At 41.5% G+C, this 15,666-nt stretch overlaps 1 protein-coding gene across 4 annotated transcripts in view; it reads right to left on the bottom strand.

Moving 5' to 3' along the window:
• The window catches only part of tbx15 (T-box transcription factor 15), a 93,293-nt gene that overhangs the window by 11,446 nt on the left and 66,181 nt on the right, over positions 1-15,666 (bottom strand). The gene's annotated exons all lie outside the window — the stretch shown is intronic.

A 15,666-nucleotide genomic window follows, 5' to 3' on the forward strand; every position in this document is an offset into this window, starting at 1 on the left:
TGCAAATTTCCAGTGCTTTATTTGTAGACTAAAAGGTGCCAGTACACATATCGCTTCTTGCTCTTGGTATTTATGGCGGATCGCCATCCTATAAAATGTTTAAAGGGCCTAACCGACTCATTTCATTCATAAATTTTATTTTTTAAATGTTAGTAATTATTTTTATAATATTAAAAAAATTGATATTTAGTTTGGACTTTTTAGAGGTCCCAGTGTGCCGTTCCGTCACAAAAAAAGTGACGCAAATTTCCTTTTGAGAGAATGTTTTCAATGTTTCAGACACGAAAACTGAATGGCCACTGGGAACCGGAGATAAAGATGGTTCATGGCGTAGATGAGAATCCCAGAATACAACATATTGAATGAGTGACGCAGCGGGTAGATCTGCCACCTCACAGTACCAGAGACCCAGAGTCGATCCTGACGTCTGATGATGTCTCTGTGGAGTTTGCAATTTCTTCCTGTGACTGCGCGGGTTTCCTCCATTTGCTCCAGTTTCCTCCCACATCACAAAAGCATGCAGGTTTGTAGGTTAATTTTCCTCTGTAAATTGTTCCTCACATGTAGGGAGTGTATGAGAAAGTGGGATAACATAGAACTTGTGTGAAAGGATGATTGATAGATGATTGATGGTGTGGACTCAGTCGACTGAAGGACCTATTTGTTTCCACACTCCAAACTAAACAAAACACAATGTTAATCAAGCATATGGAACAGTACAGCACAGGAATAAGCCCAACTGCTCACAATGACTGCCAAACATGATGCAATGTTAAACTAACCTCCTCTGCCTGCATGTGATCCAGATTCCCCCACACCATGTATATCCATGCACCTATCTAAAAGCCGCCTGAATGCCACTATCATATCTGCCTCCACCACCAACCCAGGCAGCATCAAAATGCCAAAGGTATGCCTTGCCTTGCCTCTCCTTAATGAACCTTTTGCCATAGTCAGCAGATGAAACAATAATTTCCTTGCAAGGAACCTCTGGAAGTAATAGAACTTACACCACTCCAAATGAAATTATTGGCTAACCACAACGAGATTCCAACCACATAGCCAACTTCAGTGAGCACGGAGTTGTAGTCTCTGCCTGTCGTGTGTTTGGAGGGGCACCGCAGTCAAGTAAAGATCCAGCTCATTAAAATGATTGGGAACAGAATCCTGACAATGTTAAGTGACTAGAGTGGCCCAATGGTGCAGCGGTAGAATTGCTGCCTTACAGAGTCAGGGAAGTATCGGTGATCAAGCTGTATTGGTGAAATAAGTCCTAACTAGTAATAAATATTCTTTCTAGACTTGTTGGAGTCTCATCTTACTGAATGAGCGTTCTTCGTCTTGACTTTCAGCGTGCCAATGGAACATAACTCTGAAGACATTCACATCCCGGCCTTGGCTCCAAAGGACTACAACTGGACTCTAAAGGACTAACACCAACATAAATTGGTGACCTCCAACTGATGAGATTCCCAAGAAGGAATTCCCAATTGGTGAGTGCGTTTCATTTGTTAAATGGAGTTGACTCAGGATTGGTATAGATGAACACATGGAGTGTTTGTCCTCCTAATTTGCTGCAAATTTGGGTCGCAACTTCAAATTTTAATCCTAAAATTGAAATATAACTTCAATTTATAATCGAAAAGTGCAATATGTAGATTTCCAGTCAACAAATGAGAGTTGGTCTTGGCATCATGTTCAGCACAGACATTATGGGCCCACAGGCCTGTTCTTGTTAATTACTGTTCTATGGTCTATGTTCAATGTGAACAACTTGTCCACTGAAGAAGAAAAATCAACTCACAAAATAATGTTCTCAGAATTCCACACACACTTCTTTTTTGTTCGTTTTTTTCCTTTTTCTGCAATAAAGTCTGCTTTTCCTACTCGGTGTAAACCATTTCGTATGTTGCAGGAGAACAACAAAAGATTTTGGCAATTTAATTGCTTCCACATGCATCCTGTATATTAGGCAATTCTCTTTCCGTTTCCATCCTCAAATATTTTGGATTCAAGAAGAGCTACAGTTTTTTTTATCAAATGTGTTATAATGTCATTTATTCCAACCCTGGCATTCTCATTTTTCTTTGCCTTGTCCATGTTGTACGTTAGTCCTATCTGTGCATAAAGTGTTGAGCTGGGATTGATAAGTTAGGATCTGGAGAGGCACCTAGTATAAACCTGCAACCACGTGGGAAGGAATATCCAGTTTAATTTACCATTACAAACCCACTTTTTTCCTTTTATGTTGATGCAATGAAATTAATCAGTGAAACACATATATTCAGGAAAGTTAATGTAAGATTTCTGTAACCAACCATTTTTATAAGCTGCATCTTTCCTTGACTGCAAATGTCCACATAAACAGAAACACTTCTTGCTTTATAAGCATTCAACTACTTGCATATCTGTGAATCTCATTTTCTCTTGCATAAAAATTATTTCTTCACGGCAGAGGAGATTTACGAGGATTTTGCCAGGACTCAAGGGTCTGAGCTATCGGGAGAGGTTGGGCAGTCTGGGACTTTATTCCTTGGAGAACAGGAGGCTAAAGTGTAGTCTTGTATAGGTGTATAAAATAATAAGGGGATTTGATCGGGTGAATGCACAGTCTTTTACCCAGGGTAAGGGTATCAACACTGATTTAGTGTGAGAGTGGAAAGATTTAGTAGGAACCTGAGAGGTCACTTTTCGCTCAGTGGGTGGTGGATATCTGGAACAAGCTACCAGAGGAGGTAGTTGAGGTAGTTACAATAACATTTAAAAGACACATGGACAGGTACATGGATAGGAAAGATTTAGTGGGATTTGGACCAAATAGGAGAAAATTAGAACGGGTTTAGAGATGGGCCGAAGGGCCTATTTCCATACTGTATAACTATGACTTTATAGAGTTCCTCTGTAGCCAAGAAGGGCTCTGACCTGAAACTTTGCCTATCCATTCTCTCCACAGATGCTGCCTGATCTGCTGAGTTCCTCCGACACTTTGTGTTTTAAACAAATTACAAGTGACTGTTTTGTTTTGTTTCAGTGCATTATTTAAGGTTTAGCCTTTTTCACATTAAGAACTGTCAACAACAATCAGATTTGCGTGCATACATTGTTTACGACAGAGATCCGACAGAGAAGCATTGTCAGCAGCCGATCTATAGGTCTTTGCGACAATGAGGACATGAGAATGGATGCTTAGTGCAACAAGCAGTCCAGTCAGACTCAAATATGGGATACAGTTGGACAAAAGCATAACATTAAGGCAGCAAACAATAGATGGGTTGGCCCCTGAAATACACTGCCTGATCATATTTTAAAAGTCATTTTCAAGAAGGCATAGCATTAAGGTGAGAGAGGCAAAGTTTAAAGGAGATGTGCGGGCAAATCTTTGTGTCAAAAATAGTATTTTTAGAAATATTTTAGAGGATCCCTGACGCTGTGAGATAGCAGCTCTACCAGCTGCACCATTGTGCCGCCCTTTCACGTTCACATCCAAATTACAGCAGAGATGGAGGAGAATGCAATTCTTAGAGACTTTGGTTAGGCTGCATTTAGAGTATTGTGTGCAGTTCTGGTTACCCAATACAGAAAGGATGTGGAGGCTTTAGAGAGGGTGCAGAAGAGGTTTACTGGAATGCTGCCTGGGTTAGAGAATATTCGCTGCAAGGAGAGGTTGGACAGATTCAGATGGTTTTCTCTGGAGAGCAGAGGTTAAAAATGAACAATAAATCCCACCTCACAATATACTATAAATGCTAATGTTGCTGAGCGCACTAACACAATAGTTAAAATACCAAAAGAAAAGGATTAATATCAAACCATCTAAAAATACAATTGGATATTTATCCTGGATTTGCCATCAAAAGCTGTTCATCACTACATTTCACCAAGATCATTTAATTCTATTTGGTGCAAGTATATTTGCAGAGATTGAGTTAACTTCCTCCACCATGGATAATGACTGTTTATCAAAAGCACCCCAAACAGACCAACCAGTGGCAAATAACATTCATTATTAGCAATGAGAAATCGTTTCCAGAATCCATGTTCTAAGATCTAAGTGGAAAATAAATGTACTGCTGCCGTTATTAAGAGGTGGACAGGCCTCAATTATTAAGAGGTGGACAGGCCTCAATTATTAAGAGGTGGACAGGCCTCAATTATTCAGACTAAAAAGTTCACAAAAGACTTATTAAATGGCCTGACCCAATTTAAGAAATGACATTTTTTAAACATAGAGTCATACAGCGTTGAAACCGGCCCTTTGGCCCAACTTGACCACACCAACCAACATGTCCCATCTACACTAGTCCCACCTGCCTGCTTTTGGCCCATATCCCTCAAACCCTCTCCTATCATTGTACCTGTCTAAATGTTTCTTAACTGTTGCAATAGTACCTGCCTCATCTACCTCCTCTGGCAGCTTGTTCCATACACCCACCACATTTTGCATGAAAAAGTTACTCCTCAGTTTCTTTCCCCTTTCACCTTAAACCTATGTCCTCTGGTTCCTGATTCCCCTACTCTGGGCAAGAGACTTTGTGCGTCTACCCGATTTATTCCCCTCATGGTTTTGTACACCTCTATAAGATCACCCCTCATTCTCCAGCGCTCCAAGGAATAGTGTCCCAGCATGTTCAACCTCTCTATATAGCTCAGACCCTCGTAACTCTTCCCTGCACCCCTTTCCAGCTTGACAACATATTTCCTATAACATGGTGCCCAAAACTGAACACAATACTCTAAATGCGGCCTCACCAGCATCTTATACAACTGCAACATGTCCTCCCAACTTCTATACTCAATGCTCTGACTGATGAACGTCAATATGCCAAAAGCCTTTTTGACCACCCTATCTACCTGAGATACCACTTTCAACAAACTATGTACCTGTACTCCTAGATCCCTCTGCTGTACAATACCTCCCAGAGCCCTACCGTTCACCGTGTAGGTTCTGCCCATGTTAGTGCTCCCAAAATGCAACACCTCACATTTCTCTAAATCTTTAAGAGACTGTAGTGCAAAATTAATTGAGAAGAACTGTAGGACCATGGAGAAAAGGCAAGGGAATTTGATTAACTGGACTGCTTTTGGTCCTAGTGGTTTGTCAGAGTGGCTCTAGTGCCCTCGTATTAGCTTTAGTTTTAGAGCTGCAGCATGAAATCAGGCCCTTCAGCCCAACGAGTCCATGCTGACCATCGATCACCCATACACACTAGTTCCATGCTATCCCACACACGGGGAAATTTTTCAGGCCAATAAATCTACAAATCTCACACATCAATGGGATGTGGGAGGAAACCGGAGCACCCTGAGGAAACCCACGTGGTCACAGGAAGAATGTGCAAACTCCACACAGACAGGACCCAAGGTCAGGATCAAACCCTAGGTCTCTGGTGCTGTTATGCAGTGACTGGTGCTGTTGTGCCCATTCTTTCACTCCAAATATTCCTTCCAACATCTGAGTGTGGACCTACCACATTGTCAAAGCTTCCTGACTGGCCCGAACCAGTGAGTAGGTTTGAACACTGGAGGGGGGTACATGGAATGAGCTGCCAGAGAGAGTAGTTGATGCAGCTACTGTTACTCATGGCCCTGAGCTAGAGGGAGATGTTGGGCAGGCTAGGACTTTACTCTTTAGAGCGTTTGAAGATGAGAAGTGATCTAATAGAGGTGTATAAAATCATGAGGGGAATAGATAGGATAAATGCATTGTCTTTTTCCCAGGGTAGGGGAAGCGAGAATTAGAGAATACAGGTTTATGGTGAGAGGGGAAAGATGGAACATGAGGGGCACCTTTTCAGTCAGAGGGTGGTGGGTATATGGAGCGAACTGCCAGAGGATGTAGTTGAGGTAGGTTCAATAACAACATTTAAAAAACATTTGTACAGGTTCATGGGTAGGTAAGGTTTATAGGGATAAGGACCAAACATGAAAAATGGGACTAGCATGGATGGGGCATCTGGGTCAGCATGGACGAGCTGGGCCGAAGGGCCTGTTCCCCTGCCGTATGACTTTATGGTTTATGTTCCAAGCAGCTGCATAGCCCAGAGTTCCACATGGTGACAGGAAATGAACTTTGAAAAACAGCTTTTGTTTTAATATCTTCTGTGTCAAGAGAAATGTTACTTTTTATAAAACTATGTGAACATGTGGTAATTTGCAATGTGAAATACCAAGAGGTATAACGAATCATCTGATTGCTACTAGATTAATACCAGCTTGTGTAGCAGAAATATACTGTATCTATCAATTACTAAATATTCAGAGATATGAAGCAGTTAAATCATTCCTTCAGATGTCTTTATGACTGGCAAAACATTCTGGTTCAGTCAGTATTGGTTATTTCAAATAGCTTTCAGCACATTAAAATCCATCTCTAAACTGCAGATTTGAAACAGGCTTATCACAATCTACTGTGACAGCACTATGTGCAGGTCATTTTTAAATTCATAAAATCATTAAAAACTGCTGTAAACTTTTCTTTTAAGACTGCCCATACAGTCTTCGCGTATATTTATAATCTTATAGTACATCTGGCCTTATATTTTGTAACTATAACAATCCTAAAAACTAGTTTGGTCAAACACAAACTTTTCAAAATGCTATTAATGCAAAAAAGATGGGAACTACATAAAGCCAGTCATAAAAAATCAAAATTACTGCCTGGAAATAAAAACACGCTTTCAAAGTTCAATCATTGTGATTTTTTTAAAAAACACATAAATGTCAAAATACTCAACAGGTCAGGCAGCATCTGTAAAAAAGGAAACACAATTCGGATTTCAGGTTGATTACTTTTCATCGGAACGGCAACAATGTGCTGGAAAAAAGGAGGTGAGAGAGGGGTTCAAAGTAAAACAAGGAATATTCCACATGCTTTACAAAAGACTACAGAGCCTGGTCCCATGGTGTTCCCTTTGGGGAAGTGGGCAGTGTTAGAGCTGCCAGAGGAGATATGTGTAAGAAGGAACTACAGATGCTGTTGTAAACTGAAGATAGACACAAAAACTTGGAGTAACTCAGCGGGACAGACAGCATCTCTGGAGAGAAGGAATGGGTGATGTTTCGGGTCAAGACCCTTCTCCTTCTCTCCAGAGATTCTGCCCGCCCCGCTGAGTTACTCCAGCTTTTTGTGTCTATTGTCAAAGGAGGTAGTTCAGGCAGGTACCAGAACAATATCTGAAAGATATATTTGAATGGGTACATGGACAGGAAAGGTTTAGAAGGATATGGGCCAAACACAGATTAATGGGACATCATGCTGTATGACTCTACGACTCTTGAAGGGAAATTAATCAAAAATTCCACAGATGCAGCGAAGAAAGCATTTTATCAGGATGCATCACAGCCTGATTTGAGAAAAGCTCCAATCAAGATAACAAGAAATTACAGAGAATTGTGGATGTAGCCCAGACCATCACGCAATCTAACCTCCCTTCCATTGACTCCCTCTACACTTCACGCTGCCTCGTCAAGGCCAGCAGCATAATCGAGGACCAGTCGCACCCCAGTCATTCCTTCCTTTTCCCCTCACCCATCAGGCAAGAGGTACAGAAGTTATGCATACCTCCAGATTCAGCAACAGTTTTTTCCCAGCTGTTATCAGGCAACTGTACAGTCCTATCATCAGCTAGGGTGCAGTTCTGACTCCCATCTACCTCATCGGAGATCTTTGAACTATCTTTAATCAGATTTTATCTTGCACTAAATGTTCTACCCTTTATCTGTGCACTGTGGACGGTTTAACTGTAATCAGGCATAGTCTTTTCTTTGACTGGATAGTACGTAAACCTCTGTACACGTGAAATAATTAACTGAACTAAATGAATGAGAATGAGTTGAGCCCGGAAATAAAAGGTGGTGGTGGCAAATGGGAACAGCTTGGACTTCTGTTCCAAAAGGTATCAAAGGGTCTTCAGGCTCTCCATGTGTGGTGTAGAGGGATTAGATAACCATAGTGAAATGAGCCATGCAGGTTCAAAAACAGTTAAAGGCCGTAGGGCATCAGAGTTATGAATATAGGTGGGGTGAGACTGAATGAGAGGGGCGAGAGTAGAGTCAAGGTAGGAACTATTTATACAGTCAGAGTCATAGAGTGATACAGTGTGGAAACAGGCCCTTCGGCCCAACTTGCCCACACCAGCCAACAATGTCCCAGCTACACTAGTCCCACTTGCCTGCGCTTGGTCCACAATCCCTCCAAACCTGTCCTATCCATGTACCTGTCTAACTGTTTCTTAAAAGATGGGATAGTCCCAGCCTCAACTACCTCCTCTAGCAGCCTGTTACATACATCCACCACCCTTTGTGTGAAAAGGTTACTCCTCAGATTCCTATTAAATCTTTACCCCTTCACCTTGAACCTATGTCCTCTGGTCCTCGATTCCCCTACTCTGGGCAAGAGACCCTGTGCATCTACCCGATCTATTCCTCTCATGATCTTAAACACCTCTATAAGATCACCCCTCATCCTCCTGCGTTTCATGGAATGGAGACCCAGCCTATCCAAGCCCTCCCTATAGCTCACACCCTCGAGTCCTGGCAGCATCCGAGTAAATCTTTTTATAATCATAATCATACTTTATTAGCCACGTATGTTTTGCAACATACGAGGAAGTTGATTAGCCATACAGTCATACCAATAAAAAGCAACAAAACACACAAAATACATTTTGTGAACCCTTTCAAGCTTGACAATATCTTTCCTATAACATGGTGCCCAGAAATGAACACAATATTCTAAATGCGGTCTCACCAATGTCTTATACGACTGCAACATGACCTCCCAACTTCTATACTCAATACTCTGACTGATGAAGGCCAAAGTGCCAAAAGATTTTTTGACCACCTTATCTACCTGTGACTCGATCTTCAAGGAACCATGCACCTGTACTCCTAGATCCCTCTGCTTTACAACACTGCCCAGAGGCCTACATTTACTGTGTAGGTCCTTCCCTTGTTCGATGTCTCAAAAGGCAACACCTCACATTTCTCAGTATTAAATTCCATCAACCATTCCTCCGCCCACCTGGCCAATCGATCCAGATCCTGTTGCAATCGTTCACAACCATCCTCACTATCTGCAAAACCACTAACTTTTGTATCATCAGCGAACTTGCTAATCTTATCTTCCTGGAACACACAAAAGCTGAATCAATATTGCTGACATGTCTATAGATCTGAAGGAGCAGATCAAGGTGAGGTGTTCGTGCTCAGAGGACAGAGGATGAAAGGTGGGAAGGAAAGATCTCCAGGGGAAGCAAGGTCTGTGACTGTCTGGAAGACTACAATCTGAAGTGGAGGGAGACCTGGGAGACAATAATCTGCACTGTTCAGAAGATAACAGAGAGGAAGGAGCTACTCCTGAGTAGCACCTTTCAAGCTTCTATATTTTCTGCCGGACGGGAGCGGGGAGAAGGAATGACCAGGGTGGACAATCTTTGATTATGTTGGCTGCTTTTCTGAGGCAACGAGAAGTGTAGATGGTGTCAATGGTGGGGAGTCTGGTCTGTGTGATAGACTAGGCTACATCCACAACTCTCTGCAATTTCTTGCGGTCTTGGGTCCTTCCATAAGCTAAGATTCACTTGTACCCCATTGCAGACATTGAACTTTGTCTCTGGCACTGATGCACCACAATGCCGAGAACTATATTTTGCACTCTGTTTCTTCCCATTTGCTCAATCTATGGTACCGACGTATACCGTGATTGTATTTATGTTTGGTATATTTGATCTGATAGCATGAAAAACGTGAGAAAAATAAACCTAAGTGATTGGACCATCTGGGAGACAATGACCTGATGTAATGGGATCATAGTTGAGGTAGAGATATGAGGCAGTGACAAATAGCTGTTGTTCAGTCTCTGCACAATAGCAGACAGTTTGCCAAACAGTAGCAGCATCACCCTTGGCCTCAGGATCAATGACACTGCTGGTATTAGTCTTCAGTGAGTGGAGTATTGCAAGTTCATAGGTGGATAGATTAGAGAAAGTAAGGCAGTTAATGTAGAACTGTTAAGAGGCCAGGGGGAAAGAAACAAGTGGATTGAGAATTAGGAAGTCCAAGGGAAAGGGTCCACAGTCTGACCAAAGAAATGGAGATCTCCTTGTAGCATGTTACTCCTGCCACAGAAGTCCAAGGTGAAGACTCAAACAAGGCTGACAACATACAAAAGAAGTAGACGTGTACACCAAATAAATGTTTGACCTTCTGGTAGAGCAGCCAAAAACTAAATGAACATTGGGGAATCCAGCTCATACTTTACACCAGGCTTGGAACAAGGGTGGAGCCCATGCTGCATAGCAGAAAAATGATAAACTGGCTCAACTTTAACATAGATGGACCCAACATCAGGAACAGTTGGCTGGCCATTGTTTCAGCTTCTGATAGACCAAGAGAACAAGCCATGTAACATATGGGTGCTGCAGTCAATGCTCAGACTGCTGCTGTCATGGCTTCAGGCACCAGTGTTGAACACGGCTTTCGGCAAGAGACCACAACCCAGAATCTCCGCTGTAACAGCTCACAAGGAAGCGTTCGTGTCTAACTGAAGGGAGTGGCAGTTGTTTCAAGGATCACAGATGTGCTGCCCTCAGTGTTAGAACATTACAGAATCATAGTATCATACTGCACGAAAACAGACCTATCAGCCCAACTCATCCATGCTGACCAAGATGCCCCACCCAAGCTAGTTCTATTTACCCACGTTTGACCCATATCCCTCTCAACCATTCCTATCCATGTACCTGTCCCAAGTGCCTTCTAAATGTTGTTATTATACCTGCCTCAACTACAACCTCTGGCAGCTCGATCCATATACCCATCACCCTCTGTGCCCCTTAGGTTCCTATTAACTCTTGCTCCCTCTCACCTTAAACCTATGTCCTCCGGTTCTTGATTCCCCTACTCTGGGTAAAAGACTGTACATTCACCCTATCTATTCCCCTCAAGATTTTGTACACCTCTATTAGATCACCCATTAGCCTCTTATAGTCGAATGAATAATGTCCCAGCCTGCCCAACCTCTCCCTATAGCACAGATCAGAGTCCTGGCAACATTCTCGTAAATCTTCTCCGAGCTCTTTCAAACTTAATGGCAGAAGGGTTTCAACCAGAAACATCACCTATCCATTCTGCCGAGATGCTGCCTAACAGGCTGAGTGACTCCAGCACCTTGTGTATTAAACAGCATCTGCAGTTCCTTGTTTCTACGTAGTCAATTCCCTGACGGATGAAGGCCTATTTACCAAACATTTTCTTCACCACCTTAACTACATGTGATGCCACTTTCAGGGAACTATGTATTTGTACGCCTAGATCCCTCTGGTCTAGTTGTCCCATCACTGAATTGCCACCATTGCCCTTGCTTGTTAGCCAGTTAATACAAATGGCAGCCACCTAGGACCAGAGTGTGCAGTCCAAAGTAGAACCCAAACCAACTGGGTGTTATGCTGCAGACTATCTACTGCCTCCTACAGTCCCGGTCACAAGACATCCCCAGCTCTGCCGCAGCCAAGGGGCGGCCGTGGTGTGGGACGTCAAGAATAGGCCGAGACATGTGGAAGGCAGATTGCAAAGCATGGGATAAATAGTGGGTATGTCTATTGTTCACAGTTGTTTGATTTATTTAATGGATGCAAGTACATAACTGCTATGGAAAGTGTGCTTCAGTGTTTTTGATTAAGGGACACTAATGAGAAGAGACAGGGGGAGAGGAGTGTGTCTACAGCGAATGTGCTTTCCAATAGCAGAGTTACACGTTTGATCTCTAATTTCACGGCAATGGGGGTTCTGACATGGCTTTCAACCTTCCTGTTTCTCCTCCGCTCCCTCTTCCTATTCCTCAGATGTTGGCAACCTACATTAATGCCAGGTTATAGAAATTAACACAAACAGTTGCACATCTGTTGGATTCTTCGTAACTGAGTCATGGAATCATGCAACAGAGAAACAGGCCCTTCAGCTCAACTCACCCATGGCAACCAAGACGCACCATCTAGGCAAGTCCCATTTGCCGACATTTGGTCCAAATCCTTCTAAAACTTTCCAATGTTGTTATTGTACCTGCTTCAGCTGGCACCTTATTCCATATACCCTCTGAGTGAAAAGGTTTCCCCTCAGGTTCCTATTAAATCTTTCCCCTCTCACCCAAAATGTTTCCCCTCTCACCTAAAATCCCCAATCTCCTGTGGAACTGACTACCCCATTGTGGACATGGGATTTTGTCTATGGAATTGATGCACTACAGTAAAGAGAACTATATTCTGCACTCTGTATCCTTTCCTTTACTCTACCTATTGCACTTCAGTTTGACCCAAATCTAACAGCTGTCCAAGCACTGGATCTTCTGCTCCAATGCACCAATCATGTGCTCAGCAATGATCTGAGATTGGATGTAGCAGCGCGAAAGCTAGAATACTAAATTACAAACCCCCAAATCAAGAGTTTTAATCCAGAGACACCAGACGCTGGAATCTTGATCAAAACACAAAGTACAGGAGGAACTCAGCAAGTCCGTCAGCATCCGTGAAGGGAATGAACAGACGACGTTTCGGGTCAGGACCCGAAAAGTGGTTTAGGATCAGCAAATTCTGGTTTCTGCATGTTCCCAGTTAAATATGAAAATCCAAGGGTTACTGACAACATTATCCTGGCAAAAGCATTGAATTAGTCGCAATGACAACAGATTGAAGCTGCTTTCCACTCCCACACTAAAGCTGCCTTAAAATGTTTGGATATTCTAGGGTAAAAATTTTTTAATGATAGTGCCAGTTCTAAAGAACTTCAGGGGGCCCCGAAAATAATTTTACAAATGTGCAGTGTGTCATTTGTTTGGAGTTTGCATTGTGGAAATATATTTTCTAAGCAGCATCTCTTCCCTTTTAATATCATGTATATTTCTCAATCTCCATTTCACTTTCACATCTAATTTATGTTTCCTGCTTTGTGCTTGCTGATTTTGACTGCTTAAAGGATTCGTAAAAAAATTATTAGTTAAGGAGAGTCAGTGTTTTTAACCATGATCACGTGCCTTAAATATCTTGGTGTATACACTATGCATTTACAGACACTGAATTCAATGAAACTGCTGCTCGAATACTGGTCAAAACAAACATAAGCAAGTATTCTTCATCATATGGTAAAATGTGCTCCAATGTGAAGGGACTGAGATTCATTTTATGTTTAAGATAGATCAGGTAACTATCTTTTACGCTGAAAAAGCAACCTACTCGAATTTCAAAATCTGGGAAAAAATTCCAAAACTTTATCAATACAATACAATACAATACAAAGCATCTTGTAAAATAGCATCATATGACAAAAAATAGCAAGCTACATTATATAGCACCTTAAAGGTACTAAAAAATTGCCCAGTCCATTACAGGTAATGACCTCCCCACCATCGAAGAGATCTACAGGAAGCGCTGCCTCAAAAAGGCAGCCAGCATCATCAAAGACCCACACCACCCTGGCTTTGGGAAGGTGGCACAGGAGTCTGGAAACCATGACTACCAGGTTCAAGAACAACTTCCTCCCAGCAACTCAGGCTCATGAACACTGCACAACACTTACCACCACCCTATCTCAGTAACTATGATCTACTATAGGCTTTGTTTTGGAGCCTGAAAACTGTAATGTCCAGGTTCAGGAACAGCTTCTTCCCCACAGCTATCAGGCTATTAAACACTACAACCTCAAATAAGCTCTGAACTTCATAGACAATTATTATTATTGCACTACTATTGTTTGTTTTTTGAGTATGTGTATATATATGTGTGTGTGTGTGCATATATATATATATATATATATTGTGGCGACTCCTGAGACAATATGTAACTCCTGCTACAATATATATACGTGTGTGTACTTGTGGGTATGCGTATATATACACACTGAACTTTTTTTCTCACTTATTTATCATATTGTTTACAGTGTACTCTGTTTACAAATTCTGTTATGCTGCAGCAACAGAATTTCATGACACATGGGACACATGACAATAAAACACTTTTGACATTATGTCATTTGCTGCCGTGTCCATCTGAGGAATGTTATAAATGAGAAAAATGGCAAATCTCGTACTGATGGAAAATGAAATCCCCTTTGGATTTTGCCTCATATTGATTTATAATAACACAGGATTACAGCAATCTCCAACTTACTGCACTTCAATTAATTAAAATGAATTAAAATTGATTCTTCCACTGAACTTTCTACCCTTAGAGCGTATACCTGTCTATACACACTGGCCGATTATAGCGGGACTCACAGGAATTAGTAGTGTTCAATTGTCACATGTACTGGCAACAGAACAACAAAATTCTTACTTGCAGCAGCATAACAGGCCCATCAACACAATAACAAATAAATACACAATGTTCAAAAATATAATAAATTAATAACCGTAATGCTAGGCAACTATAATAGTGCAAAACTAAAGTGCAGAGTACAACCAAAAACTCAGTCCATAAAATATATTTTGCAAAAACAATATAATATGTAGTACATAATATGTAATATTAGTATTTTGATTATTTGTAATGTTCAGTGTTAGTCTAAATGAGCTATGTGTCCAACCATTTTCTTTTACATGTCAGAGAAGATAGTTGAGGCAGGTCAGCAACATTTTAAAACACATTTGGATTAATAATAATAATAATAATAATAATAATAATAATAATAATAATAATAATAATAATAATAATAATAATAATAATAATAATAATAATAATAATAATAATAATAATAATAATAATAATAATAATAATAATAATAATAATAATAATAATAATAATAATAACAACCCTTTATTCATCCCACAACGGAGAAATTTGCAGGGTTACAGCAGCAAAGTGGATAGCAAAAATAAATAAGCATTCATTAAAAAATAAAATAACGGTAATTATCTTTATTTACTGGTCTGCTGGGAGCAGTGCTGATTGTGCAGTCTGACGGCAGCAGGAAGGAAGGACCTTCGATATCTCTCCTTCACACACTTGGGGTGAAGAAGTCTGACACGGAAGGAGCTGCTCAATGCAGTGACAGTGTCCTGCATGGGGTGGGATACATAGATTGGAAAGGTTTAGAAGGATATGGGTCAAATGTGGGCAGGTAGGTCTACCTTAGATGGGGTATCTTGGTCAGCATGGGCGAGCTAGACTAAGGTGTGCTGTGTGACTATAATTGCTGAGGTTAGTGTTTTGTCGTGATCAATGACATGGTGGTTGCTGGGAAGCGGCTGTACTTGAAGCTCACAGTCATGGTCTCTTCAATCTTTTAGCGGTGTAACTCCAGTCCGCTAAACCAGGTGTAATGAGTTGGTGCGAAAAGACACTTGCTGCGGACAGCACCGATGTCAGTATTACCTGAACTCTGTGTTGATACTCTCGGTGGAGGCCTAATTGTGAGCATGTCAGGGAACGCCAAATTGATCCTAACTTTAGACTGTAGAGATACAGTGTAGAAATAGGCCATCGAGTCTGCGCGGACCAGCAATCCTCATACACTAGCACTATCCTACACACTGGGGAAATTTACTGAAGTCAATTAACCTACAAACCTGTACGCCTTGGGAAATGTGGGAGGAAACCGGAGATAACCCACGCGGTCACAGGGAGGAACACGCAAACTCCGTCCAGCCAGCACCCGAGGTCAGGATGAAACTCTGGT

This window comes from Rhinoraja longicauda, chromosome 12, assembly GCF_053455715.1.
Source record: "Rhinoraja longicauda isolate Sanriku21f chromosome 12, sRhiLon1.1, whole genome shotgun sequence".
Classification (NCBI taxonomy): Eukaryota; Metazoa; Chordata; class Chondrichthyes; order Rajiformes; family Arhynchobatidae; genus Rhinoraja; species Rhinoraja longicauda.